This window comes from Hyperolius riggenbachi, chromosome 6 (assembly GCF_040937935.1).
Source record: "Hyperolius riggenbachi isolate aHypRig1 chromosome 6, aHypRig1.pri, whole genome shotgun sequence".
Lineage (NCBI taxonomy): Eukaryota > Metazoa > Chordata > Amphibia > Anura > Hyperoliidae > Hyperolius > Hyperolius riggenbachi.
In genome coordinates, this window is record NC_090651.1 from 156,571,720 (window position 1) to 156,594,127 (window position 22,408).

A 22,408-nucleotide genomic window follows, 5' to 3' on the forward strand; every position below is an offset into this window, starting at 1 on the left:
GGCAATTCCACAAAGAAGTTTACTAAGCAGTGATTGGCCAATTCACCTCAACATCGAAATTTACCAGCTTATTTCTATTGGAAAGTAATTTTCAGCTCAAGACATTATTTTTTTATACATATGCAGTATAATAAACTTAGTTCAGTTGTACCATTGTTTCTGTTTTAAAGGATAAATGAGATGGGTTAAAGGGGAACCTTAACTGAGGGGGGGGGGGGAGAGTTTAACTTATCTGAGGCTTCTAGCGGCCCCCTGCAGATGTCCTGTGCCCGCGGCCAGACAAACCGGTCCTCCGGTCCCCTGCAGGAGTCAGTTTCATTTCAGCTGACTGACTATTCCGCAGGCCACTGCGCCGCGCGTGTCCTCGCTTATGCTCAAGCTTGTGCATGTGCAGTACGAGAAATCTTGTACTGTGCATGTGCAGGATGGAAACGGGAGCGTGATCGAGGACGCGCACGGCCAGGGTGTGCAGGCGCAGTGGCCACTGACTGGCCAGAAACTAAACTAGATCATTTTGTCCCAGTGTGGGCACAGGACGTCTGCAGGGGGCTGCTAGAAGCACAAGGTAAGTTAAACTCTACCCGCACAGTTAAGGTTCCCTTTAAGGAGCATGTGAAATTGTGGTTAGTGCTCTTGCCTTGCAGTGCTGGGTTCCCGATTCAAATCCCAGCCAGGTCAACATCTGCAAGGAGTTTGTATGTTCGCCCCATGTCTGCGTGGGTTTCCTCCGGGCACTCCGGTTTCCTCTCACATACCAAAAACATACAGATAATTTAATTGGCTTCCATCTAAATTGACCCTAGACTATGATACATACACTACACCATACATACATACGTAGAAGCTTTCCAGAGGCGCCAATAGAATAAAAGTCACTTAAACGAACTTAAAACCGATGGGGCAGTGGTGGGCCTATCCCATCCATGCAGACAAAGCAAACAAAGGAAGGACTGTGGCATCAACAGTCAAACAACAATTTTATTTATACTCCACGGTAAAAATAGGCAACGCGCTTCATGGGCTCAATCCCACTTCATCAGGCCAATCAAAAGGGAGCATACAGCTTAACAGCATCAAAACCACACTGAGCGCCTCTGTCAAGAGGCGCTCAGTGTGGTTTTGATGCTGTTAAGCTGTATGATGCCACTGTTGATGCCACAGTCCTTCCTTTGTTTGCTTTGTCTGCATGGATGGGATAGGCCCACCACTGCCCCATCGGTTTTAAGCTAGTTTAAGTGACTTTTATTCTATTGGCGCCTCTGGAAAGCTTCTACATATTGCTAAGTCCACCCTTGGTGGAGGGTTGTACCCATCTTCTTCCCATCTACAGAGAGCGACTTTTAATCCTGAGTGGGGTCAGGTTAATCTCCCCACCTGCCTTCACAGTGGTTGCCTAATGGTAACCCTGGTTTGTGAGTATTAAATTGTTATATTACTCATTATTAATTATCATCTATACAATATCACACTATTGGGCTCTTGGTGTCCCCCCTCCCTTTATCTCGATACATACATACACACATGACTATGGTAGGGATAAGATTGTTGTGAGCTCCTCCAAGGGACTGTTAGTGACAAGTATATATATATATATATATATATATATATATATATATATATATACTCTGTGAAGTACTGAGGAAGATGTTGGCACTATATAAATACTAAATATTATTTATGTCACAATCTAGTCCCTACATAGATATGTCTATGTACGTATCATGTAGTGCATGTATCATAGTCTAGGACTAATATTTAGGGGGGAAGCCAATTAACTTATCTATGTGTTTTTGGGATGTGGGAGGAAACTGGAGCGCCCAGAGGAAACCCACACAGACACAGGGAGAACATACAAGCTCCTTGCAGATTTTGATCTAGCTGGGATTTGAACCAGGGACCCAGCAATTTGCGAGCACTTGCAAGTTGAGAGTAGTGTTGGGCGAACAGTGTTCGCCACTGTTCGGGTTCTGCAGAACATCACCCTGTTCGGGTGATGTTCGAGTTCGGCCGAACACCTGACGGTGCTCGGCCAAACCGTTCGGCCATATGGCCGAACTAAGAGCGCATGGCCGAACGTTCCCCGAACGTTCGGCTAGCGCTGTGATTGGCCGAACGGGTCACGTGGTTCGGACCCGAACGCGCTCTGATTGGCCGAACTGTCACGTGGTTCGGGTAAATAAATACCCGAACCACGTCATATCTCCGCCATTTGTCTGTGGGTTTAGCTTTGGGTAGGCAGGCAGGGTAGTTCGCGCTCCAGCCACGCTAGCCAGGGTCCCCCCCAGTCATTGTGTGTCACTGCTGGGAACAGTAGTACACCGCTCGTTCAGCCACACTATATAGCATTCTGTGTACTGTTCTGTGTCTGCTGGGAACAGTAGTACACCGCTCGTTCAGCCACACTATATAGCATTCTGTGTACTGTTCTGTGTCTGCTGGGAACAGTAGTACACCGCTCGTTCAGCCACACTATATAGCATTCTGTGTACTGTTCTGTGTCTGCTGGGAACAGTAGTACACCGCTCGTTCAGCCACACTATATAGCATTCTGTGTACTGTTCTGTGTCTGCTGGGAACAGTAGTACACCACTCGTTCAGCCACACTATATAGCATTCTGTGTACTGTTCTGTGTCTGCTGGGAACAGTGGTACACCGCTCGTTCAGCCACACTATATAGCATTCTGTGTACTGTTCTGTGTCTGCTGGGAACAGTAGTACACCGCTCGTTCAGCCACACTATATAGCATTCTGTGTACTGTTCTGTGTCTGCTGGGAACAGTAGTACACCGCTCGTTCAGCCACACTATATAGCATTGTTTACTGACACTATATAGCAGACTATATAGCATTGTGTGTACACCGCTCAGCCAGACTATATACCATTGTTTACTGACACTCTGTGTACACCGCTCAGCCAGACTATATACCATTGTTTACTGACACTCTGTGTACACCGCTCAGCCAGACTATATACCATTGTTTACTGCCACTCTGATTCTGCTGGGAACAGTAGTACACCGCTCGCTCAGCCAGACTATATACCATTGTTTACTGACACTATATAGCAGACTATATAGCATTGTGTGTACACCGCTCAGCCAGACTATATACCATTGTTTACTGACACTCTGTGTACACCGCTCAGCCAGACTATATACCATTGTTTACTGCCACTCTGATTCTGCTGGGAACAGTAGTACACCGCTCGCTCAGCCAGACTATATACCATTGTTTACTGACACTATATAGCAGACTATATAGCATTGTGTGTACACCGCTCAGCCAGACTATATACCATTGTTTACTGACACTCTGTGTACACCGCTCAGCCAGACTATATACCATTGTTTACTGCCACTCTGATTCTGCTGGGAACAGTAGTACACCGCTCGCTCAGCCAGACTATATACCATTGTTTACTGACACTCTGTGTACACCGCTCAGCCAGACTATATACCATTGTTTACTGCCACTCTGATTCTGCTGGGAACAGTAGTACACCGCTCGCTCAGCCAGACTATATAGCATTGTGTTTACTGCCACTCTGTGTACACCGCTCAGCCACACTATATAGCATTGCGTACTCTGCCAGTCAGTGTGTATATTGCTGGGATCAGTAATACTCCACTCACCGTCAACCACTATATGAGCTCAACATGAGTTCCCCAGAGACCTCCGCTGTGAGCAGCACTCCCAACAACAGCAACAGCCAACGCCCCACGCAAGCTATAACATCCACCCCAGCAGCCAGTGGTCAGCAGCAGCCCTCCCCGGAGGAGAACGTTGTGTCCATCAGTCCGTCGCCAGAGCGATTAATGAGGGCTGCCATTGAGGAGATGATGGGGCCTGATGTGGAGGAGGAGGTCTGGCTCAGGCCAGCATCCCAAGTTAATGTTGAGGACGATGAGGGGTCTGTGTCTGGGGATGTTGGGGTGGCAGAGGTGGTGGGTGGGTCAGACTCAGGAGAAGAGTTGTATGATGAGGATGATGATCGGGACCATCTGTATGTGCCTCAGAGTCCGACCCCGGAAAACATGTTGTATCGTGTGTTTAGGTACTAAAATCTGCGTTCCCTCCCAGTAGTGTTGGGCGAACAGTGTTTGCCACTGTTCGGGTTCTGCAGAACATCACCCTGTTCGGGGTGACTATATAGCAGACTATATAGCATTGTGTTTAATGCCACTCTGTGTACACGGCTCAGCCACACTATATAGCATTGTGTTTACTTCCACTCTGTGTCTGCTGGGAACAGTAGTACACCGCTCACCCGCCACTGTATAGCATTGTGCTCTGTGTCACTGCTGACAATAGTGGTACACCGCTCACCCACCACTGTATAGCATTTCTGTACTGCCACTGTACTGCTGCCAGTCAGCGTGTACTTTAAGGATAAGTGAAATGAGGAAGAAATCCGGTGAAAGAGGGAGGGGCAAGGGAAGAGGTGTTTCCCCTGACGGTTCACGTACAGGCCACAGGGGAGCACCCAAGAAAACCCACTCAATACTGCCCATGTTGTCCAGGACAACAACCCTCACAGATCCAAAAGAACAGGACCAGATAATTACTTGGATGACCTCTCAAGCGTCCAGCAGTGGGTTAAGCAGCACCAGCACATCACGCACGAGGTCCGAGTCCTCAGCCAGTTAAAGTCTGGGCTTTCTTTGAAGACTGCACTGAGGATGTTACCATGGCGATTTGCAAGGTGTGCAAGACCCGCCTGAGCAGGGGGAAAAGTATTAACAACCTCTCCACCACCAGCATGAGCCGCCACATTCTATCCAAACATCCCACTCTGTGGGCAAACGCGGCAGGACAGGGTACCACCAGCAACACTGCCTCCCTTGGGTTCACCAGACTCACCACCAGACCCGCCTCAGCAGCAGCAGTAGCCCAGCCATTGCGTGGTTCACAACATTCACAAACATCAGACGATGCTGACACTGTCACTTTCCGGACTAGTGCTCTTGAGGTCTCCCAGTGTTCATCAAACACAACAACCAACAGCCCTTCGGTGTGCAGCGCTACGGTTGAGTTGTCTGTCTCTGAGATGTTTGAGCACAAGAGGAAATTGCCAGCAAATGACCCCCGGGCCGTGGCAGTAACAGCCAGCCAGCATAGCCAAGCTTCTGGCCTGCGAAATGCTGCCATATCGAGTGGTGGAGACAAACAGCTTCAAGGGCATGATGTCAGTGGCCATCCCACGTTACGTGGTTCCCAGCCGCTACCACTTTGCGCGCTCTGCAGTGCCTGAGTTGCATGAGCACGTGGTCAGCTAAATAACCCGAAGCTTGAAGAATGCCGTTGCCTGCAAGGTTCACCTCACCACTGACACCTGGACGAGTGCGTTCGGCCAGGGTCGATACATCTCCCTTACCGCGCACTGGGTGAACCTTGTGGAGCCTGGCAGCGATTCCTCACCTGCTACGGCGCGGGTGTTGCCCACGCCGCAAACAGCTGCACCGCCGTCCCTCCCACTGGATAACAACAGCAGCACCTACCTCTCTGACTCCTTCTCCTCCAACGCATCTCAAAGCTGTACCTCATCCGGAAACGCTAACCCAGCACCAGCAGCAGTAGGATCGTGGAAGCAGTGCAGCACAGCTGTTGGCATGCGTCAGCAAGCGTTGCTGAAGCTGATCTGCCTTGGGGATAAGCAGCACACAGGGGAGGAAATTTGGAGGGGAATAAAGGAACAGACGGATTTGTGGCTGGCACCGCTGGACCTGAAACCGGGCATGAAGCTAGACACCTGGCACGAACTGGCAATGTACGCAATAGAGGTGCTGGCTTGCCCGGCAGCCAGCGTTATGTCGGAACGCTGTTTCAGTGCTGCCGGAGGCATCATCACAGATCGGCGTATCCGCCTCTCCACAGAAAATGCAGACCGTCTGACTCAAATTAAAATGAATCAATCCTGGATTGGAAACGACTACGCAACACTCCTGGACCCCAACCAAGTAACATGACCGATGAACATCTGGGATGGTTTAGCGTTTCCGGTCCCTGTTTATTGAACCTCTCATCTGTATTACATTTATGACTGCATGGCGGCAAAAAGCATTGCTGCTATATCCGCACGCTTTTTGTCCTCATGCAAGGCCTGGGTTGTTGTGTCTCACAAAGCGTGGCCTTCTCCTCCTGCGCCTCCTCCTGTTCCATCACGTGTGCTGCTGCTGCTGCTGCTGCTGCTGGGTTACCGTTGCCGGTCCCTGTTTATGGAACCTCTTATCTTTATTACATTTATGACTACATGGCGGTACAAAGCATGCTATCCGCACGCTTTTTGTCCTCATGCAAGGCCTGGGTTGTTGTGTCTCACAAAGCGTGGCCTTCTCCTCCTGCGCCTCCTCCTGTTCCATCACGTGTGCTGCTGCTGCTGCTGCTGCTGCTGCTGCTGCTGGGTTACCGTTGCCGGTCCCTGTTTATGGAACCTCTTATCTTTATTACATTTATGACTACATGGCGGTACAAAGCATGCTATCCGCACACTTTTTGTCCTCATGCAAGGCCTGGGTTGTTGTGTCTCACAAAGCGTGGCCTTCTCCTCCTGCGCCTCCTCCTGTTCCATCACGTGTGCTGCTGCTGCTGCTGCTGCTGCTGGGTTACCGTTGCCGGTCCCTGTTTATGGAACCTCTTATCTTTATTACATTTATGACTACATGGCGGTACAAAGCATGCTATCCGCACGCTTTTTGTCCTCATGCAAGGCCTGGGTTGTTGTGTCTCACAAAGCGTGGCCTTCTCCTCCTGCGCCTCCTCCTGTTCCATCACGTGTGCTGCTGCTGCTGCTGCTGCTGGGTTAGCGTTGCCGCGTGGTCCCTGTTTATTGAACCTCTTATCTTTATTACATTTATGACTACATGGCGGTACAAAGCATGCTATCCGCACGCTTTTTGTCCTCATGCAAGGCCTGGGTTGTTGTGTCTCACAAAGCGTGGCCTTCTCCTCCTGCGCCTCCTCCTGTTCCATCACGTGTGCTGCTGCTGGGTTAGCGTTGCCGCGTGGTCCCTGTTTATTGAACCACTTATCTTTATTACATTTATGACTGCATGGTGGTACAAAGCATGCTATCCGCACGCTTCTTGTCCTCATGCAAGGCCTGGGTTGTTGTGTCTCAAAGCGTGGCCTTCTCCTCCTGCGCCACCCTCCTCCTGTTCCATCACGTGTGCTGCTGCTGGGTTAGCATTACCGGTCCCTTTTCCTGGAACCTCTTATATGTATTACATTTATGACTGCATGCCGACAAAAAGCATGTTACCTGTGCAAAGAAAACAGACATTTCCCGCATTTAAAAGACAGTTTTCCCTTTGAAACTTTAAAATCGATTTTCTCAAAAACTATAAGCTCTTTTTGCTAAATTTTTTTTCCTCTTGTACCCACTCCCAAGGTGCACATACCCTGTAAATTTGGGGTATGTAGCATGTAAGGAGGCTTTACAAACCACAAAAGTTCGGGTCCCCATTGACTTCCATTATGTTCGGAGTTCGGGTCGAACACCCGAACATCGCGGCCATGTTCGGCCTGTTCGGCCCGAACCCGAACATCTAGATGTTCGCCCAACACTAGTTGAGAGCACTAACCACTACTCCACCATGCTGCCCGCTGTGATAAGAAAAAAAGAGTATCCACAAGGGGTAATGGAGAGAAATACCCTATAATCCATACAATACATGCTAATGCCCACAATTTGCTAATTGCGTCAAGCTAGAAATATGCTTTTTCGGTCTTATCAAGATTTATTTTACCTTCAACTACATTTTTGATATGCTTGCTGTTGTGATATTTAAGAAGAAAAAATTTCTTGATTAAAGATAAAGAGAACTATTTTTTTTATTTTTTTTATTTTTGGTGTCAATAAAAGTTAATTAATATTCAAGCCAAAACAGTCGTATCCACATGCAAAAAAGAAGAAAGAGCTTCACATAGCGTAAAACTGCGTTTAAAAAAGACTCTACTGCAAGGGAGACCGTCACCAAGTCCCCTCTCCAAGTGCACAGATCACTCTGCCTCTGCTTAATCACCTCGTGCCAGGACACCCCAATGTGCCCGCACTCACCGTATACCACCTCCTAAGTCTCCGGAGGTGGGATTGATAATATATGGAAAAAAGTTCTCAACTTAAAAAGCCAATGGATGCCAGCGTGCACTGCAACTAAAAACACTAAAATAGTGTGATACCGTTGGATTTTAATAAAAGATTAAAAGTATTGCACTCACAAACATAGGCAAAGCGTGTAACATATGCTGTGGTCTACAGCGCGATGGGTCCCCGCTCACCGCTCACAGCTGTCGTCTGGGATCCTCACACGCTCGTCCTCCTAAACGCTCCACTGCCTCTGCCAGTCACGTGTACTATAGCTTCGCCCTATGCATTTCGTCAGGGTTCTGACTCATCAGGGGCTGTAGACCACAGCATATGTTACACGCTTTGCCTATTGGATGTTTGTGAGTGCAATACTTTTAATCTTTTATTAAAATCCAGCGGTATCACACTATTTTACTTGTGGGTTTCAGTCTGATGTTGGAGTGAGAGAAGAGACGGACCCATATTAGTTGTTTCAACATAAAACAAAATTCTTTTAAAAAAATGTATATTAAACAAAAATCTTTTTAAAGACTGTGAGAGAGAATTAGATTGTGAGAATTAGAGTGTGAGCTGTTTAGCTAGGTGTATTTGTGAGAGGGTGACAGTAGATTGTAGTTTGAGTGAAAGACTGTAGTGTAGTGTACTAGTAGTTGCTGTATGGAGATAGACAGAACCTGCAGGCTGCAGGTTTAGTGTTTGACAGAGTGAAAGTGAGTTAGGTGATTGATTAGTTGAGTGTAGTGCAAGGTTTTTTTTTTTTTGTTTTCTTTATTTGTTTTTTTTTTATTTATTTTCTTTATTTCACCTCCTTATTTTCTTATCTGTTGTGTCGCTCATACCCCTTCCCCAATAAAGTTTGTGGCCTCAAAAGAATGGAGCGAGAGCAATTTCCTGACACTCCTAAAAGAAAATGGAGTGATGGTGGTGTTGGTGGATCACGTCAAGTATGTGATCAGGTTGAGGGTGGCAGCAGCAGCAGGAAGCGTTCCTCCCTGGTCAGAGCTGTCTTCCCTGTGTTCGCACGCAGGAAAATTTTGACGGAGCTGCAGGAGAAGAGAGTTGTCGATTATTTAGACCAGGAAGCCCAGGCTCGGACTGAGGCAGTGGGAACTTGGGATTCTGCCCGGTAGGCCCCTAACTTACAGGGCCCTGGGGGCCGCAAGCAGCCAAGAACTTTAGTAGGGGCGTGAGGGCACAGCTCAGGAAGAAGGAGCAGCGGGGGGGGGCACTCTCCCCCCCCCCTCACCTGGGGGCCCCCCTTCCATGCAGCCTGCCCGAATTTCTTCAAATAACAACAGACCTCAGATCGCGGCGAAAGAAAAGTGACAGTTCAGTATGCTATCCGCACTGTAGTACATGTGTGAGTGAGCTCAAAATGGTGGGGGGTGATCCCGTGCCGCGTGCGTGTGTGTGTGTGTGGGGGGGGGGGGGGCTGAAACTTTCCTGGCGGGCCTTTAGTGTCCCAGTCCAATCCTGAGGAACCCTCTACCCAGTCTGGGGAACTGGAGGCTAGTCGCAGCAGCACCAGTAGTGGCCACACTGGCCAGGTTCCTCATGACCAGAACCTGACCGCAGCTGCTTCTCTTGAGGAGGTTGCTTCATCCCAGTACTCTCCTCCAGAAGTAAAGCACACCTACGTCAATGAGAGAGATGTGGAGAAGGATTGGGGGAGGCATTGAAGGAGACCATGGGACCAAGCTCCCAAGAGGTGGTGGGTTCTGTGGTGACAGAAATGGCCCGTCTTTTCTTCATTCAGTGTCACCAGTCAACATCACCACCAGTCAACTACAGAGATGTTTGGTGGCCAGGGGGAGGGTCCAGAAGAGTCACTTATGGGTTCCAGTACTGTGGTTGAACTGGAAGATGTTTTGGATGATGAGGCGGCTGATCCAACGTGGTCGCCATCTGGTGGAATAGGCACTAGCAGGCGTGAGCAGCTTGGAGAAACAGAGCAGACGGTTGGTCAGCAGCCTGCAAGTGCTTTCCCGTCTGTCAGTACCCACCAGACCAATGCTGAGCATAGACGTGCTAGAACAGGTTGCACCACTGCTGGACGTGCACTCACGTCCCCTGCATGGAATTATTTTACTGTTCCTGCAGAGGATGAATCCAGGGCAGTCTGTTCTGTGCGCCATAAATCGGTGAGCAGAGGCAAATCGAGCAGCGGGTTCCACACTTCAGGACTGATAAGCCATCTGCGCAACCACCACAAATGGGAGTTCGAATATGTAAAAAATTACAATAAGATGGGTGGAGGAAAAGCAGCAGCAACAGGCCCCTCCTCTTCCTTTTCTATTTGTCCTGTCCCTATCAAACCTGCTCAGTCCCATTATACTTCAAATACCTCCGCATGACAGGCTGGAAGAGGGCTCCAGACCTCGGCAAGCACCTCCTCATCACCCTTGTTGGTTTCCTCTGAAATATCACCAGTGTTCCAGCGTCAGGCCTCTGTGCCAGAAATGTTGCAGAGGAAGCGGATGCTCCCTGCAAGTGATCCATTTGTGGTGAAAACTAATGCACTCCTGGCAAGGCTGTTGGGCCAACAGCTGCTGTCCTACCAGTTTGTGGACTGTGCCCCCTTTCGCAGACTGATGAACAGTGTTGCTCCACAATGGCGGATGCCCAGCCTCCATTATTTTGCCAGGAATGCTATTCCTGCCCTTCCCCAGCACATTGTGGAGTGTGTCGGCCGGTATATGGATCACACTGTCGGTGGCAAGGTGCACTTTACTATGGATGGCTGGAGCAGCAGGCATGGGCAGGGAAAGTATCTAACTTTTACCGCCCATTGGGTCACTCTCCATGGTGTTGCTGAGGAGGGTGCAAGATCTGGGGCATCTCAGGCTGGTGGTGCCGCCACGTGGGTTGATAGGGAGGCCTCAGGGGCGTAGCATTCAGCATAGCAAACATAGCATTGCTATGGGGCCCATGGTAGCCCTACACCACAGGGGGCCCCTGCCGGATTCAGAGTACCTTTTTTTTTAAAATTATATAATACAATGATGATGATGCCAGTCCGGGCCCCCCCCCCCCTTCATAATTTTAGAAGAGCGGGCCCTCCCCCGGCCCCCTCCTCTGATAAAGTGGCTGGTGAGGAGGGGGACTACGTGGCAGCGCATTGATCCTCCTTGGTAGCCGGGCCCGACACTTACTCTATAGTTACGGCTTCCGGGCCGGCCAGCCAGGGAGGAGGAAGGAGGACCCAGTCTCGGAGAGGGGTGACGACGTGCAACCAGGAGGGAGCGGACCGGCTGCACAGTCACAGTGCCCCACTGCCTATCCTCAGCTCAGCGGCAGTCTGACAGTGTGCTGCGCAGGAGTGCGATCGTCTGGACGGAGTGGAAGAGGCGGAGCTGCACTGGAGGCTAGAGCATCACTCGAGGACGAGGAGGAGAGCGGAGCACCGACCTGACCCGACCACACGCAAGCTGGCAAGCTGCAGGCAGCATTGTAAGTATGTTGTGCCTCAGTGCCTGGTGCTGGTGGGTAAGTGGAAATGGGGGCCGGCCCAGGGGACTTGCTGGCTCCGGCCAACCACCACCCATAGCTGGCCAGTGGCCATGATGCAACCTAGTGCTGGCTGCTGTGGGGGGGAGGGGGCTGTCAGCGCACATAGTGATTATTTTCTGGTGAATGCTCCTCCCACATAACGATTATTGTCTGGTGAATGCTCCCCACATAACAATAATTGTCTGGTGAATGCTCCCCATAACGATTATTGTCTGGTGAATGCGCCCCATAACTATTATTGTCTGGTGAATGCTCCCCATAACGATTATTGTCTGGTGAATGCTCCCCATAATGATTATTGTCTGGTGAATTCTCTTCCCACATAGCGATTATTGTCTGGTGAATTCTCTTCCCACATAGCGATTATTTTCTGGTGAATGCTCCCCACATAACAATAATTGTCTGGTGAATGCTCCCCATAACGATTATTGTCTGGTGAATGCTCCCCATAATGATTATTGTCTGGTGAATGCTCTCCATAACGATTATTGTCTGGTGAATGCTCCCCCCACATAACGATTATTGTATGGTGAATGCTCCCCATAACAATTATTTTCTGGTGAATGCTCTCCATAACGATTATTGTCTGGTGAATGCTCCCCTTAACGATTATTGTCTGGTGAATTCTACCCCTACATAACGATTTTTGTCTGGTGAATGCTCCCCCCACATAACGATTATTGTCTGGTGAATTCTCGCCCCACATAACGATTATTGTCTGGTGAATGCTCCCCCCACATAACGATTATTGTCTGGTGAACACTTCCCACAACGATTATTGTCTGGTGAATGCTCCCCATAACGATTATTGTCTGGTGAATTCTCCCCCCACATAATGATTATTGTCTGGTGAATTCTCCCCCCACATATCGATTATTGTCTGGTGAATTCTCCCCCCACATAACGATTATTGTCTGGTGAATGCTCCCCCCACATAACGATTATTGTCTGGTGAATGCTCCACATAACGATTATTGTCTGGTGAATGCTCCCCATGACGATTATTGTCTAGTGAATGCTCCACATAATGATTATTGTCTGGTGAATTCTCCCCCCACATAACAATTATTGTCTGGTGAATGCTCCCCATAACGATTATTGTCTGGTGAATTCTCCCCCCACATAGTGATTATTGTCTGGTGAATTCTCCCCCACATTGCGATTATTATCTGGTGAATTCTCCCCCCACATAACGATTATTTTCTGGTGAATTCTCCCCCCACATAACGATTATTGTCTGGTGAATTCTCCCCACACATAACGATTATTGTCTGGTGAATTCTCCCCACACATAACGATTATTGTCTGGTGAATGCTCCCCATAACGATTATTGTCTGGTGAATGCTCCCCATAACTATTATTATTTGTCTGGTGAATGTTCCCCATAATGATTATTGTCTGGTGAATGCTCCCCATAACGATTATTGTCTGGTGAATTCTCCCCCCACATAACGATTATTGTCTGGTGAATGCTCCCCCCACATAACGATTATTGTCTGGTGAATGCTCCCCATAACGATTATTGTCTGGTGAATGCTCCCCATAACAATTATTGTCTGGGGAATGCTCCCCATAACGATTATTGTATGGTGAATTCTCCCCCCACATAACGATTATTGTCTGGTGAATTCTCCCCCCACATAACGATTATTGTCTGGTATATGCTCCCCATAACGATTATTGTCTGGTGAATGCTCCCCCCACATAACAATTATTATCTGGTGAATGCTCCCCATAACGATTATTGTCTGGTGAATGCTCCCCCCATATAACAATTATTGTCTGGTGAATTCTCCCCCCACATAACAATTATTGTCTGGTGAATGCTCCCCCCCCACATAACGATTATTGTCTGGTGAATGCTCCCCCCACATAACGATTATTGTCTGGTGAATGCTCCCCATAACGATTATTGTCTGGTGAATGCTCCCCATAACGATTATTGTCTGGTGAATGCTCCCTCCACATCACGATTATTGTCTGGTGAATTCTCCCCCACATAACGATTATTGTCTGGTGAATGTTCTTCACATAACGATTATTTTCTGGTGAATGCTCCCCATAATGATTATTTTCTGGTGAATGCTCCCCCCACATAACGATTACTGTCTGGTGATTGCTCCCCACATAGCGATTTTTTCCTGGTGAATGCTCCCCACATAGCGATTATTTTCTTGTGAATGCTGCGCACAATCTGCTGCCAATAAGATTGCATTTGTGGGGAAATATGCTGCCAATCCTATTGCATTTGTACAGAACTATGCTGCCAATCTGAATCCATTTGTGGGGAAATCTGTTGCCAATCTCATTGCATTTAGTGGGTAAATCTTCTGATCTTCTGCGAATCTGATTGCATTTTGTGGTCGGTCGGCCGGCCCTCCACCATGTGGCGTGGAAAAAGAAAACGGCCCTCCATGCCCGTGAAGTTGGACAGCACACTGCTAAGGTCCTGTATATTTGGCCCCACCCATGACCACGCCCACATGCTGTTGTGATTGTCCTTTTTTGGAAATCAAAATATGGTCACCCTAGCCAACCACCACCCATACCTGGCCCTGGCGGATGGGGGGGCATACAGAAAATTTGCTATGGGGCCCAGTAATTTCTAGCTACGCCCCTGGGAGGCCTGTTCTACTTCCCTCTGCTACCTGTTCTTTCCAAGGCCAGTCTGCCGTTGCTGAGCCTCCCAGCACTGGTCTGCAGCACCATCGATGCCAAGCAGTGCTGAAACTGGAATCCATGGACGAGAACAGGCAAACCGGATATGTAGTCCTTGCAGCCTCACAGGATCAGATTCGGCAATGCCTGACCCCCCGAAAACTGGAGACAGGTGTAGTGGTGTCTGATAATGGTGCCAACATGCTGGCCGCTATTTTGCAAGGTTACTACACTAACTTACCTTGCTTTGCCCACATCTTCAACATTGTAGTGCAGACATTTTTACACACTTTTGATGGGTTGAAGGACGCTGTGGCCTCAGCATGAAAAGTATCAGCCCACATGCGTCACTCCGCAACCATTACTGTGGCCTTGAAACTGCTGCAGCGCCGCCATAGCCTGCCGCAGCACAGGCTTATTTCCGATTGTCCGGCGTGGTGGAACTCCACCCTCCACATGCTGGAGAGGTTGTGGGAGCAGCAAATGGCGGTCAGGCTATACCTGTCTGAGACATCTTCCTCCAGAACAGGGCCACTGGACTACATAACTGGGGACCAGTGGTAGCTGATTGGACAGGTGTGCAAAGTGTTAGAGCCATTTGAGCAGGCAACAAAAGTGGTCAGTGAGGAGCACTGCAGCATATCAGAAGTGCTCCCTCTTGTCTTCATGCTGGACATGGCTCTTGACAAACTGCTTGGACGGGGGAGGAAGCCCTACTGAACAGTGGTTAGTAAAGTGGGGGAGTGAGTGAGCATGCTCAAGTCCTGGATGAGGAGGCAGAGCTTGTGAAAGCGACAGATCCCATTGTCTGGGGGTGGGAAGAAGATTCTGATGTGAAGATGGAGCATGACAACAGTTCTGAAAGCCAGGAAGAGGTGATTCATGGCAGAAATATCTTCCTTACGGCTGCGCATATGCTCCTGTGCCTCCGTAAGGACCCCCGGATTAAAACTCTAAAATCAAGGCTCGACATGTGGGTGGCCACCATCTTAGATCCCCGGTGCAAGGGGAAAATGTGGCAGTTCATATCCCCCTCCCAAGCTGACGCCAGGATGAGCCAGATCCGGGATGCCCTTCTTCGTTGGGTAGAAGATGCATTTCCTGCACCTGTATCCCGGGCCCAAGCTACCAAGCCTCATCATACTCAGCAAAAGTCTGGTGGTCCCACTCCCAGCAGCAGCACCAATAGCCAATCTGTGAACCTGCTGAGTATGTTGAAGGAATTTTATCAGCCAATGCCTGATACTCCTTCTAGCAGCGGCAACACCAGCGGACAAAGTGGTCGCCGCCAGGTCGGATAGTGCTCCAGACAATATGGAGAGTAATGATGACCCCATGGACAAAACAACTAGATACCTGACCTGAACTCGCTCAGTATGCACTGGAGGTTCTTGCATGCCGCGCCGCCAGTGTTCTTTCGGAGCAAGTATTTAGTGCTGCAGGTGGGGTGGTCACCGACCACCGGACCCGTCTGTCCACAGACAATGTGGACATACTAACGTTCATAAAAATGAACGAGTCATGGATCAGTGATAATTACAAGGCCCCTATCACTGATTCATGATGATGATACATGATGATGATTATTACAATGTAATACACTAAAAACACTAAATTAAAATGTGCTGTTTTTCAAGCCTCAAAGGCTCTCCCTCTGAAACTCTGCTGCCTATCACTATCACTTCACATTTTTGCATTGTAAGATCAAAAAAATTCTGTTTTTGCAGCAATCCGACATTATATCACTAACCCTATGCCTTTGGCCAACTCCTGCTGCTTTAAAAAAAAATTATAATGACTGCCGTGGAACCACCTCTAGGTCCCATGGCTACTACCCCTGCTGTTCTAAAAAAAATTGTAATGACTGCCGTAAAACCACCTCTAGGTCCCATTATTGGAAATTATCTATTGAACCATCTATCTGCCCAAATAAATCTCATGGTGTATTCCCAGCATTATGGTTTGCCTTCATAGTAACATATAAGGGGAAAATGATCTGTCACTGGGGATGGGGATGAGTGAGTTGTCACAACAAGGGTCATGTAATCGTGGGTAGGGGTAAGCTGTGTCTGGGGGCTGTGAGCTGTCACTGGGGGAGTAGTGAGCTATCACTAGAAGTGGTTCAATGTTCCCTGTCACTGAGCGGGGGCCCCCTGCAGATCGAGCTTGCACTTGTCCTCAATTATGAATGCAGCCATGCAGTAGCCACGCAAGTATGGCTGCACATGCGCAGTAGCATGAACCCCACAGCTGTAGCTTACTGCGCATGCACGGGCGTGATCATATGGCTACTGTGCAGCCATACTGAAGGAAGAGGAGGTGCGCCACCCTGATATGATTAGCATCAATGCCTTTTTAGGGGACATCAGAGCACTAAGGGAAGCCTCATTAGGATCCTGAGGCATCCCTTCACTCTATGTATTTATAGACGGGGCAGCACAGGGGTGTAGTGGGTAGCCCTCTTGCCTTGCAGCACTGGGTCCCTGGTTCAATCCTAGCAAGGGCACTATCTGCAAGGAGCTTGTATGTTCTCCCCATGTCTGCGTGGGTTTCCTCCAGGCACTTCAGTTTCTTCCAACATCACAAAAACATCCAGATAAGTTAATTTGCTTCCCCCTAAAATTGGGCCTAGACTATGATACACGCTACACAATACATACATAGACATATGAACATAGTAGGGATTAGATTGTGAGCCCCTCTAAGGGACAGTTATGTGACAAGACAATATACTCTGTACAGCACTGCGTAATATGTTGGTGCTATATAAATACTAATTTATAACAATATATAGCAGTGACATTGACTGCAGCACATTACAGAGTACATAGTCATGTCACTGACTGCCCTTAGCGGAGCTCACACTCTAATCCTACCATAGTCATAGTGTAATGTCCTACCATATTATTATTATATATTTATAGCACTGACATCTTCTGCAGCACATTACAGAGTACATAGTCATAGTCATGTCACTGAGCTCACAATCTAATCCTACCATAGTCATAGTGTAATGTCCTACCATATTTTAGCAGCACTGTACAGAGTGAATAGAGGTGTCACTAGCTGACTGTCCTTAGAGAAGCAGAGTCTAATGACAATCATTGTCACAGTGTGATGTTTTCACTCTAGTCTTGTTATGTAAAAAAGCATATGTGTATCACCATCTGCATTTGATCTGTGGCGGACATGATACATGAAATAGTTTTATGTGGGGAATTATGTCTTGCCTTGTTCTCTGGGGGACGTGTTATGTGCATTTGATCTGATATCTGTTATATCTGATTGTAATGTTTACATTATTCATTTGTGCACTATATTTAAGTGTCCTTAAGTTATATTGTTCTATGCACGCACATTTTATTGTGGGGGGGGGGGGGATGCCACAGGTTTTCTCGCCTGGAGTGACAAAATGGCTAGAGGCGCCCCTATGTAGGTCCCATGGCCTACGACTATTCCTGCTGTTCTAAAAAAAATTGTAATGACTGCCATGGAACAACCTGTAGGTACCATGGCCTACGACAACTCCTGCTGCTACTAAAAAAATTATAATGACTGCCGTGAAAACACCTATAGGTCCCATGGCCTACGACAACTCCTGCTAATTTAGGTCCCATGGCCTACGACAACTCCTGCTGCTCCAAACAAAAATTATGATGACTACCATGGAACCACCTCTAGTCCCATGGCCTACTACGACAACTCCTGCTGCTCAAAAAAAAAAAAAAAAACATGACCGATGGAACAGCCTCTAGGTCCTACGGCCTACGATGTTTCAAAAACGAGGTTTCAAATGTACCACCAGAACGTGGAATTCCATGAAATACCGCCGGAATGTAACGGCTACGGAATTTTGTTCTGACGGAATTCTGAATTTCCACGGAATCAGAAAACGCCCTTTCTGATTATCCCTAGAGGGGGCTGTGTAAAAGTCTGAGGCCCATGGCACTGTGGGCAGATAACTGCATGTAGGTGTAATATTTTGGAGTATATATATATTATAATGAGACAACAATACACAACACTACAAGGGACCACTTTATCTGATAACTGTCCAGGGGAAAGTGATCTGCAAAGTAGTGTGAAATATTAAAAGGTATATTAAGTGAAAACTTTGCCTAGTTTAACTTACCTAGGGCTTCTTTTAGCCCCCAGTAGATATTCTGGTCTCTCACCTTCGTTCTGCTCCCAGCCCTGTAGTAGCTGTAGCAGTCATGGCTGCATGTCTCCTCGATCGCACTCCCATAGTTGGGAGCATTTGGTGCATGCGCAGTTGTAATTTTTATAAACTGCACAACCACAGAATGCTCCAAGGGGGGGGTGTTCACTTTACATTTCCTATAAGTGAAACTTGTACAAGCTGAACTATTTTGCCAACTATTTGTAATTAGGTCATTTGTTTTCTGGGTGCTCCTGCCTGCATTATATGGGAATTATTTCAAAGTAAACGATTAAAACATTTAGCAGGATTTTTTAACCATCCACAAAATATTTCTGAGAATTTGGTATGCACAAAACATGAACTGAAAAATGTATTCAACATATAAATGTGATCTACAGTTACGTACCTGTACTGCAAAGTTAGTGACTGATCAAATAAGGATTCATGATTTTAAGCCATACATTTAATGGACAAAACAAAAATTCAGGAGATAAAAAAGAAATATTATGATATACTAAAATCAATTAACAAAATGCTATAACAAAAAATGCAATACTTCTACTTTAGAAACAAGAAATGTTCCTACCTGAAATGACTGAATATTTCCACACAAAAGTCTTAGGAGCGTCTAGTTACTTAGTCTTGAGTGTCAGATAAATGGCACTATATAAGAGTGACTTGTGTTAACAATACATCAGCTCACCACACCCTCCTTGTTATGCAGTGACACTAGTTTCAAAGCGTGTAATGTTACTTCTTACATTATAATCTCTCAATAGGTTGAGAACGTATCACTCTACAAGCCTGTACTTCCCCTTTTTACAGGATGATGTTTAAATCTCTATGTTACTTGTTTTTAGAACACTCATTGTATTCAGGATTTCTCAGAGTGGGCTATAAGATTTTGCTGGTGTTGATACTGTCTAGGTATAGTATGTGCGTGGCTTTGCTATGTGGGCGCTTCGCTATTAACCGCTAAAATTGCACAAAATTACAAATACTAAATTATGGCCGCTGACTACGTTTACATACAAAATTAATTATGATTTTTCCCAAAATTTCACATTACGGTTTCTCATCATCATTGCAAATTATGATGCAAAATTATGGCGAGCAACAGTGATTTCCCATGATGCATCACTCCTGAATATGCAAATAATCTCTTTATGCCTCTGAAAAGCCAGGCACTCACCCAGAACCATTTGTTTACAGCAGAGCACTTTTTTGGCTTTTTTTTAGACCCTAATACTTTCCTAGTGGTTCTTAGTCACCATTAGCTATTTGGTTATACTATGGTCCAAGCCTTATCCCACAGAGCCATATCAATCTACTATGACATACACTGATAAGGATAAGAAAGTCCAAAACAGGCTGTATGCATGTTTTAAATGCTATGGGCTCACTATACACTAGCAGTTCTGGATTTGTGCCTGGCTTTCAGCGGCATAAAAAGATGACTTGTATATTTGGGATTGATGCTTCATGGGACAAAAAACTTGTGTGCTTTAAATTAAATTATCTCCAATAGCTTATGTTTTGTTCATGTTTTGGATGTGTATGCAGGCAGGTATAAACAAAGGTGTGTGTGTGTGTGTGTGTGTGTGTGTGTGTGTGTGTGTGTGTGTGTGTGTGTGTGTGTGTGTGTGTGTGTGTGTGTGTGTGTGTGTGTGTGTGTTGTGCGTGCGTGTGTGTTAAAGAATACTACAGTGCTTCCAACATGTAGTGTTTCTTTTAGTGTTCCTTTTAGGACAGTGCCAGAGACAAGCGACATTGTCCCCGCACCTCATAAGAGGGACCGAGCCACTAGCGCGCATCCCTGTCCACAAGCTGCCGCCAAAGCTGCTGCCAGAGACAGGGCCATACACCTAGTCAAAGACCAAGCTGCCGCCAAAGCTGCTGCTCAGGGATGCTCATCCAGATCCGGGTACCCGGGTAAACTCGGGTACCCGGCCATTTTTACGCTATCCGGGTCGGATCCAGATCCAGATACCTGGGCCAATATCTGGATAGCTCTATGCGGGTATCTGGCCGCATAATCCAGATACCCGCGGATATCCGGATCTGGATACTGTAACAAGGGAGATGATGTCATTAAGCCAATCAGAGGGCTCCCAGCCAATCAGAGGGCTCACAGCAGAAGCCCTAGCAACCAATCACAGAGGGGAACTCTGACCAGCTCCATCTGACCTCATTGAGCCAATCAGAGGCCTCTCAGCCTAAGCCCTGGCACTCAATCACAGAAGGGAACCCTGGCCAGCCCCCCTTTATAATAAGGAGGGCTGGCATGATGAGACAGATCGTCCTTGCTTGTGTGGCTGGCTGGTCACTGACAGACTTGCTCCAGTGCTGTTGACTTAGCAAGTGCTGCCTGTGTACAGTGATAAACCTAAAGCTTTGAGTGCTAAACACCTTCACTACACTATTGTTGTATTGGTTTTTTTTTTTTTAACAAATCATTTTATTGATTTTAATACAACAAAACATTGCCATGAGGCCACAACAGGACAGAATTAAGCTTATATACAATCAGAGGTCAACAATATCATAAATCATAGTACAGGATACTCTAGTACATAGTGGCTCCTTCCTAGATATTCTTTTAAGAATTGTCCATAGCGTCCAGGGAGCCCAAATTATTTCAGGAGCATTAGATACGTCGTCCTAACTTAATTATGGTACATCAAATTATACCTCTGTATTAATGCAGGGTATATAGCTTAAAAAGAGAGAGAAGAGAAAAAGAAAATAAACAGAGGAAGGGAAGAACAGGTTAGTTAGGTCGCCTCCACCCCCGCCCCCCAGCACCACACCATCAGGTACTATACCCAGATCAAAGTTATTAATATTAAAGATTATACCTTTAGCTTAGGAAGGAGTGTCAGAGGTAATATCTGGATTACCAATCCATGGAGACCAAATTTTTTCAAATTTATTTGGACAATTTCTACTTAAATAGGTCAGTTTATATAATGTCAAAGATTGGTTCACTGTTTTTTTCCAATGATTAATCGAGGGGCCCCCAGCGCCCTTCCATACTCTTAGTATTTCTTTGCGGGCATAGAAGGTAAGTAGTTGAATTAGATACTGAGCATGCTTATTGACGGTTCTATTGGTTTTAGGTTAGCTGGCTAGTGTAATTGTTTGATTTCATTCTCTCAGTTAGGTCCTGTCTGTGTCTGTGTGTGCTGTGCAGGCTAGCTGGACAGTATAGGTTAGGGAATAGGATTACTGTGTTATTGTATTGTATTATATAGATAGTTAGTGTCACAGGAAGCCCTAGTGATCAGACCGCAAATTGCCTTCCAAACGGTGCCAGCGCACGCATCGTGCGAACTCTGGTCGCAGTCAATGCGCAGGAACCGTTGGGGAATTGGCCGCAGACAAACCAAAAGGGAGCCTGTGAGGTACGGTAATTACAACCTACACACGATTCAGGGTATAACTGCCACCACCTCGGTTACCATGGGCCCGAGGAGCCCGCTGACTGACTAGTCCTGCGAATAAAAATGGTTAAACACACTCTATTCTGGCTAGCCAACAACAAACAATAGTAGTAGCGTCTCTCCAGAGACCTGGGATCTGTGTATGGCTGAAAAGCAGGGTAGCGGAACAGTGAATGACTTTGATAAAGTCTTTTATTCACAGGCAAAATAAATAATTAATATATACAGACAATTATTAAAATCAACAATTATTAAAACAGTAAAAGCCAGTATGAAATAAAAAGGGAGAAAATACTTAGGGTTTGTGGAAATATGTCCTTTTGTGGGAAAATCATCAAGTCCTTGGTTTCAAGTTCGCAAAGTTCTTTGTTCCAGAGATAAATTCAAAGTTCAGCAAGATTTAAAATGCAAACAAAATGGAGGATGCCTTTGTTCAGTTCCGACAAGATGGCCGCTAGCTATGTGCCCTTTGTTTCAGAGCTCAATTCGAAGTTCAGCAAGATGGCCGCCAGCCATGTGTCCTCTGGCTGGCAGCAGAATGTTCTCA

General features: G+C 46.9%; 1 long non-coding RNA gene across 2 annotated transcripts in view; it reads right to left on the reverse strand.

Annotated features, from left to right (window-relative positions):
- The window catches only part of LOC137522582 (uncharacterized), an 84,842-nt gene extending 65,767 nt beyond the window's left edge, over positions 1-19,075 (reverse strand). Inside the window, exon 1 of one of the 2 annotated variants that reach the window (XR_011022351.1) lies at positions 19,005-19,075. This is a non-coding gene — a long non-coding RNA (uncharacterized lncRNA). Of the gene's footprint in view, positions 1-18,388; positions 18,475-19,004 lie in introns of those variants that run through there. The other variant, XR_011022352.1, reaches the window with a different exon arrangement.
- Between the last annotated feature and the right edge of the window lie 3,333 nt (positions 19,076-22,408).